The sequence below is a fragment of the Perognathus longimembris genome, chromosome 11 (assembly GCF_023159225.1).
Source record: "Perognathus longimembris pacificus isolate PPM17 chromosome 11, ASM2315922v1, whole genome shotgun sequence".
In the NCBI taxonomy this organism is placed as follows: Eukaryota; Metazoa; Chordata; class Mammalia; order Rodentia; family Heteromyidae; genus Perognathus; species Perognathus longimembris.
Window position 1 is genome coordinate 68,081,600 of NC_063171.1, and position 8,251 is coordinate 68,089,850.

The following is an 8,251-nucleotide window of genomic DNA, read 5'->3' on the forward strand; positions in this document are numbered from 1 at the left end:
CGAGGCCCGGGGCCGGGGGCTGGCCTTCCCTGCTGAGCACAACGCTCTATGCACATCACTTGCGATCTCAGAGAACCTCAGGGAACTGCTCCGACGGGCCTGCGTCCGGGTCTGGGTATCGCACTCTGCCGTCCTGAGCGGGGAAGTTTCTAGAACGCAGAGCACATGTCTATCTTGAAGCTCTCACCTTTGGCCCCGAACCAAGACTTTTAACCAAGAAACTCACGGGGCGCTCTCTGAGAGGCCCCACCCCCCCGACCCTTGGCGGAAGCTGGAGAGGGTTCCGGTAAAGCGGGCAGACAGGAAGCCTCGGGGCGCAGTGGCCGCAGGTTCGGGGCTCCGTACCGACCAGCCGTGCGGCCTCCGCGGGGGGGAAGGTCCCTCCCGCTCCGCGGCTCCGCGGCCCGCCTGCCAGAGGGATTCCTCCCGCGTGGCTTGGACGGTGCCCAGCCCGGGATTACTTATTCCGAAAGGCACTTGTTCCTTTGTTTGCTGGCCTCAGGGGAACCCAGACATTTTATGATGTGGGGGGGGGGCTGGGCCTGCCGGGCAGCTGGCGCCCGCGTCCTTGGCTCCGGCCCGGCCTCTCGGTGGAGGTCATCCCCCCCTTGTTCTGTGGTGAGAGTCCTCCCTGGGGAAGCGCTCACGGGACAATGGCTCCCTTTGACGGGAGAGGAGAAGTCCCTCCACACCTGGCAGGCGGTCCCTGAGCTCAGTGACGTCCGTCCCGGGGAATTCCCTTAAACCAGGGCTTATTTTTAGCAACTTAGTGCGTGGACATGTACATGGACGTTCGTGTCAGTCCGTGTTTTATGACTGCCCCAAGCATCAGAGCGCATAACCTCGCCAAGGACGGTTTCTGCGTGGGGTGGGGGGATGGACTCCGTTTGGAGGCTTCCAGGATGTGCAGACGGACCTGTGGCTTTCAGGCCTCCGACGGGGTCGGGTGCTTGGTGACCGTGGCACGGCGGATCAGAGCTGCTTTCCTCGTGACCTGGAAGGGAGAGCGGGAAAGAGGAGGGGGCTGGAGTCCCACAGTCCCCTTCTAGAACACTCCCCAGTGACCTAAGGACCTCTCCTTGGGCCCTACCTCCTGAAACTTCCGTCCCTTTCTGATGGCACCGTGGGCCGGAACATTCCAGTTGCAGGCAGAGTTACGCTGACCTCGCTCGCCATCTTGACAGTAAGAGCCACCTGTGCACACGGAACTCCGAGCTGCGCCAGCGAGCGTTCACTCTCAAGTACTTCCTGCATCCAGGCACGTACTAGGTGCTGGGTGTCACGTGCTAGGTGCTGGGTGTCACATGCTAGGTGCTGGGTGGCACATGCTAGGTGCTGGGTGGCGCGTGCTAGGTGCTGGGTGGCGCATGCTAGGTACTGGGTGGCGCATGCTAGGTGCTGGGTGTCACATGCTAGGTGCTGGGTGGCGCGTGCTAGGTGCTGGGTGTCACATGCTAGGTGCTGGGTGGTGCGTGCTAGGTGCTGGGTGTCACATGCTAGGTGCTGGGTGGCGCGGGTAGGTGCTGGGTGTCACATGCTAGGTGCTGGGTGGCGTGGGCTAGGTGCTGGGTGGCACGTGCTAGGTGCTGGATGGCGCGTGCTAGGTGCTGGGTGGCGCGGGTAGGTGCTGGGTGTCACATGCTAGGTGCTGGGTGGCGCGGGTAGGTGCTGGGTGGTGCCGGTAGGTGCTGGGTGTCACATGCTAGGTGCTGGGTGGCGCGGGTAGGTGCTGGGTGGTGCCGGTAGGTGCTGGGTGGCGCGGGCTAGGTGCTGGGTGTCCACGCACGAGGCCGGCCCTGTGAGGAGCCCACAGAGCAGACCCGCGGCCAGAGCACAGGGGGCCATTGCAGGGCGGGCCAGGCAGAGAGGCCCAGGTGCTCCCGGGACGGAGGGGCGGTGAGCACCTGGGCCCCCTCCCTCCCCCTCCCTCCCCCGTGGCCTGCCGTCCAGCAGGCCTGGCCCCGGACGAGGGCAGAGTCTGCCACCCCAGCGCCTTCCGTGGTTCCGAGGCCTCGTGGCGCGGGGAGCGGAGGAGCGTGCCCCCTCGTTGAGAGCGTGGCGTGGCACAACTGGGCTTCCCAGACCCTGCTTAGTTCTGGGTGGAGACACAGTGACGCGGCGCAGAGGGAGGGCAGGGCGAGGCCGTGGCCCTGGAGCCGTGGCCCCGGGGAGGGAGGGCAGGGCGAGGCCGTGGCCCCGGGGAGGGAGGGCAGGGCGAGGCCTCGCCCTGGAGCCGTGGCCCCGGGGAGGGAGGGCAGGGCGAGGCCGTGGCCCCGGGGGGGGAGGGCGCGGCGAGGCCGTGGCCCTGGAGCCGTGGGCCCCGGGGAGGGAGGATGTGGCAAGGCCGTGGAGCCGGCGGCCCTGCAGCAGCGGAGCCCAGCGGGAGCAGCCGGCGCGGCAGCCTGGGCCACGGCTCCACCGCACGGATCCCGCATCGGTGTCCATCAGCCCTGCCTACCTGACTCTGTGTGTGTGTGCGTGTGTGTGCGTGTGCGTGTGTGTGTGCGTGTGTAAGGAACGTGTTAAACAGAGAAGGTGCATGAGGTAGGTTGAGTGCACACAGTTCATCAGGAAGCAACACCGAGAGGAGCCTGCTGCGGAGCACTCACCCAGCATGGACGGGAGCACTCACCCAGCGTGGACGGGAGCACTCACCCAGCGTGGACGGGAGCACTCACCCAGCGTGGACGCGGAGCACTCACCCAGCGTGGACGCGGAGCACTCACCCAGCGTGGACGGGAGCACTCACCCAGCGTGACGGAGGGAGCACTCACCCAGCGTGGACGCGGAGCACTCACCCAGCGTGGACGGGAGCACTCACCCAGCGTGGACGGGAGCACTCACCCAGCGTGGACGCGGAGCACTCACCCAGCGTGGACGGGAGCACTCACCCAGCGTGGACGGGAGCACTCACCCAGCGTGGACGCGGAGCACTCACCCAGCGTGGACGGGAGCACTCACCCAGCGTGGACGGGAGCACTCACCCAGCGTGGACGCGGAGCACTCACCCAGCGTGGACGGGAGCACTCACCCAGCGTGGACGGGAGCACTCACCCAGCGTGGACGCGGAGCACTCACCCAGCGTGGACGGGAGCACTCACCCAGCGTGGACGGGAGCACTCACCCAGCGTGGACGCGGAGCACTCACCCAGCGTGGACGGGAGCACTCACCCAGCGTGGACGGGAGCACTCACCCAGCGTGGACGGAGCACTCACCCAGAGTGGACGCGGAGCACTCACCCAGCGTGGACGGGAGCACTCACCCAGCGTGGACGCGGAGCACTCACCCAGCGTGGACGGGAGCACTCACCCAGCGTGGACGCCAAAACATCAAAACATCTTTTTTTTTTTTTTTTTTTTTTTGCCAGTCCTGGGCCTTGGACTCAGGGCCTGAGCACTGTCCATGGCTTCTTTGTGCTCAAGGCTAGCACTCTGCCACTTGAGCCACAGCGCCACCTCTGGCCATTTTCTGTATATGTGGTGCTGGGGAATCGAACCCAGGGCTTCAGTATACGAGGCAGGCACTCTTGCCACTAGGCCACATCCCCAGACCTAGTTTATCCTGTTTTTAAATAAGCGTTCACCCCCTTGTTTCACTGACGTGCCCCTGGTGCTCCTGTTTGCCCTTGTGCAATGCTGAGGGTTGAGGCCTGACCCGCGCGGGCGGGGCTCGCGGCTCCAGTCCGCCGCTGGCCCTTCGGTTTGTCTAGGTTTTGGGATAATGTCTCCCTACCTTTGCCGCGGTCTACGTCCCGCTCAGGGCCCCCCGTCTCCGCCTCTCAAGCAGTGGGGAGGACAGGTGTGCCCCGCCGTGCTTAGCTTGGACTGGGTTCCTAAAGACTCTGGTTCTGTGTGTGAGTTCGCTCCCCACCCTGACACAGTCATGTTTTTGCCTCCTGTGCACCCAGGTCTTTCTCCTGTGTACTCACATTTCATTCACATTATTCAGATGGCAACAGTGCCCATTTATTCGTCTAACCTATTTATTCTATTCTATTCTATTCTATTGTAGGGCTGGTGCTGAGGCTTGAACTCAGAGCCCGGTTGCTGCCCCTTAGCCTTTCTGCTCAAGGCTGGTGCTCCACCGTGCGAGCCACAGCTCCCCTCCTGTTTTGCGGTAGTCATTTGGAGGTTAGAGTTTCGAGGACTCTCCTGCCCGGCTGGCGTTGAGGCTTGGCCCTCCGGGCTCAGCGGCCCCGAGCAGTCAGGACTGCGGGTGCAAGCCCCACGCACGCAGCGTCACTCGTGTTCGAATCCGTGTTGAGGAGGCTCTCGTGTGTTTCCTGACGTCCCGAGTCAGCGTTGCACGCCGTGTCGTGGTGGCAGGCGTCATCTTCGGGTTCTTTCCTCCCGCGGCCGCCCCGTCCGCCTCGAGCGGGCCTCCCGGTGGCTGTGGTTTTCCTCGGCACGTTGCTGCCGTTGGAGGCGCTCCGTCCGTCCACCTGGGCCGTCCCGGCGGAGCGTGGGGGACGTTGGGCCTCACTTCCCTCGCGTTCCTGTCCGTCTCTCGGCTTCGTGGGGAGGAGGGCGGGCAGACCCCGGAGCGGGGCGGGGGTGGTGATGGGGTCCCGGCCCCGCCTGGCCCGTGCGACTTGAGCCGGGTCCAGCTTCCCTCCCGGGGGGCGGGGGGGTACCCACAGCGTCCCGTGGGAGCCAGGACCTTCTGCTGCCGCCCAGGCTCAGCTGCCTGCCTTGGAGCCCCACTGTGGCCAGAACGAGCCCGCTCGCACGCACACACACACACACGCACGCACATGCACACCGACCACCTCTCCACAACAGCCGTTCCTCTCACCTTCCAGTCCGTCAGGGAGGGAAGGTGCGGCGAGCTTCGGGCTTGGCGCTGCCCAGCTTGGGGGTACCGGGGGAGGACCCCAGAGAGGCGGACGGCACTCCATTGCCACTTCGGGAAGCAGGGCCAGGCTGGGGAGCCCCAGGTCTGCGGGCTGCGCCCCCTTCCCAGACCCCTTCTTGGTGATCAGTATTGGCAGCCGAAGCCTCCTCGCTCGCTGCTGCTGAGCCTCTTCGGTTCACTTTGACTTCTCCATTCCTTACGGGGGGGAGACCATTGTCATATTGGCCGAACAGAACTCTAGGAAAAACGTTCAAGATTCCATCTTAAAAGGAAAATTTCCTTTCTTGTTATGTTTTAATGCTATCTGGCTCCCCTGCTAGAAAGTACCTTCCTTAAGGACAGGGGCTGTGCTTGTTTGGTTTATTCCTAAGTCCCCAGATCCTAGAATGGTATAGAGTAACAAGTGCCTGGCAAGCATTTGTAGGCTGATGGATAAGTCAGTGAATAGAGAGTGAATGGAGAGATAAATCGATGGTTGGACGGAGAGAGGGGAGCGTAGGTAGATGGATGGATGGTGGTGGGTGGATGGATAGATAGATGGAATGGATGGATAGATAGATGGAATGGATGGATGCGCCAGTGGGTAGATGGATGGATGGATGGATGAACAGATGGGTGATGGTGAATGGGTAGATGGTAAGTGATTGGATGGATGGATGGATGGATAGGTGGTTGAATAGGTAGATGGGTAGATGGGCAGACAAATGGATGGCTGGGTAGATGATGTAGTATGGTGGATAGATAGATGGATGGGCGGGTAGTTAGATGGGTGAATGGTGGGTGAGCAGGTAGATGGACGGGTCGATGAATCAGGGGTGGGTGGGGGGTGGGTGGATAGCTGGGTGTGTGGTTGGATGGATGGACAGATGCATGGATGGATAAGAAATTAGCAGGCTTTTGCGTGGGTTCGTGAAGGGGGCAGACGTGGAGGAGGAGGGTGGCTCTGAGTCACACTGGGAGTTGGAGGGGAACGCTACGTTCCCTGCGAGGGTGGGATAGCGCAAGGGGACGAGGGAGAGGGAATGCTTTACAGGGAGGACCCAGAGTCCTCAGCGACAGGAGAGGAGAGGGGGTTACACTCTGACCCCTGGGTTGGAATACTTAGGCTGTGGTAAGCAGGGCTGGTGCTCAGAACACCCAGCCGGCTGGGGTGTGGGGAGCTGTCGGCGGAGGGCGCGGCAACGGAGAGCCAGGAGAAGGGAGAAGGCGGGGAGGGGAGGAGACGCGTAGCCACATACAGAGTTTGGGAGAAAACAGGTAAAGCCTCTAATTCCACTAAGCTCCCAGTTCCAGGAAATTTCTAGCAATCCATAGCCAAAGGCAGGCAGGCAGGCAGGCGTACATCGTGTGGGTGCCGGGTCTGCCCCCCGCGTGTCCTGCCTTCCCCTCTCCCATCCTGCCCACCGTCTCCCTCCCCGCGAGGAGGCAGGGTGCCCACGGAACCCGCCCGGGCGTGACGCGACGTCACGGCCCCCGCCGCGGGACGGGGCCGCTTCTCCCCGCAGCCCCGGCGCGAGGTGGTGGCTGAGCTCGGGAAGATTCGGCGGGAGGGGGGTGCGGATTCTCCAGCCTCTGGGGCGGGGGGGGGCGGGGAGCAAGGTGCGCGTCAGACCAAGGGAAGAGTCCGGAGGTTCACTTGGGCAGAAACAATGGCGTCAGCAGGGACCGTGACCTGGTGGTCCGGTGGGCTGGGCTGGGCTGGGGAGAGCCAGGCGGGGGGGGGGGGGGACGGGAGGCCCTGGCCTGCACCCGCTAGGGCTAGGATGATGGCGTCATGCTGAACCTCTGAGTTGAGTCTTGCGGCCAGGCTGACCCCCAAGTTCCCTCGCGCCGTCGCAGGAAGGGAGGGATGTCACCTCGGGTCCCGGGGGGCTGCGGCTGCTGGGCGCCGCGCCGGGCCGGGCGGGAGGGAGCCTTGCTGCCGGGGTTCTGTCAACTTCTCATCCTCCCCCATCGAGCGGGAGGACTGCGGATCCGGGGTCCCGCCGACGGCCGCGCACAGAACACGCCTGTGATGCCGCCGAGTTTTCTTTTGTGTCGTACGCGCTCATTCTGCGCAGTTGATGCGACCGACCCGCAGTGTGGCCGTGAGCTCCGGCCCTCGCCCGCCACGCGGGGCCCTCCGTGAGCTCCGGCCCTCGCCCGCCGCGCGGGGCCCTCCGTGAGCTCCGGCCCTCGCCCGCCGCGCGGGGCCCTCCGTGAGCTCCGGCCCTCGCCCGCCGCGCGGGGCCCTCCGTGAGCTCCGGCCCTCGCCCGCCGCGCGGGGCCCTCCGTGAGCTCCGGTCCGTGTGCGGGGCCCTCCGTGAGCTCCGGCCCTCGCCCGCCGCGCGGGGCCCTCCGTGAGCTCCGGTCCGTGTGCGGGGCCCTCCGTGAGCTCCGGCCCTCGCCCGCCGCGCGGGGCCCTCCGTGAGCTCCGGCCTGGCCCGCCGCGCGGGCCCTCCGTGAGCTCTGGCCCTCGCCCGCCGCGCGGGGCCCTCCGTGAGCTCCGGCCCTCGGTCGCCGTGCGGGGCCCTCCGTGAGCTCCGGCCCTCGCCCGCCGCGCGGGGCCCTCCGTGAGCTCCGGCCCGCTGGCCGCGCTCTGCACACACCTCGCCGCCCTCGCTGGCTGCCGTGTCCCTGCTGTCGCCGCGTGCTCTCGTCCCTCCCACGGCTCATCCAGCGCCTGGCCGGCGGCGGGCACTGAGCTCCTTCCTCCAGCGGTGGCTGGGCCCGGGTGGACCGGCCCTCCCTCCCGAGCGCTTCTGCCCACCGGGAGCCGCCCACCGGGGCAGGGCCGCCCCTCTCCTTGTCCATCTCCGCCCCTGCCCACTTCCCCGGGAGACACATCCCCAAGTGGACTCAGGGCTCTGCTCTGCTCCTCGTGAGCCCCACTGGCAGCGGCGGGGGGGGGGGGGGCACGGAGGCCTGGGCTTCAGGACCCCCCTCTGCTGTGTGTCCCGGCTGCGTCAGTCAACCACTCCGAGTCTTCTTGTCCTCATTAGTTTTGTTATATTTACCTTTTCATTTTTCTTGTTCCGGTACTGGGATTCGAACTCAGGGCCCCAAGCGCTCCCTTGGACCTTGCGTGTGAGGACGGTGCGCTTTCACTTGAGCCACACAGCTCGTTCCCTCCTCAGCCCTCAGAACGTGAAACCCCCATTGCCTTCCACCTGTTCTTCCCAGAGCCCTTCCTCCTTGGCCTCTGAGCCGGGGATCCGGGGGAGCAGAGGCAAACATGGCCGCAGAACCCACCACTTCCCCACTGAAGATGCCAGGGACCCCCCCACCGCCCCCCCTCCCGGCCCCCCAGGAACAGGCACAGCCAGCGCCAACCGGGGGGGGGAGAAACTCGAAACAGTGGAACGCAAGGGCGCCGGGCACGCAGGGCCAGCTCCCCGCGGCTGCGGCGTGTTTGTC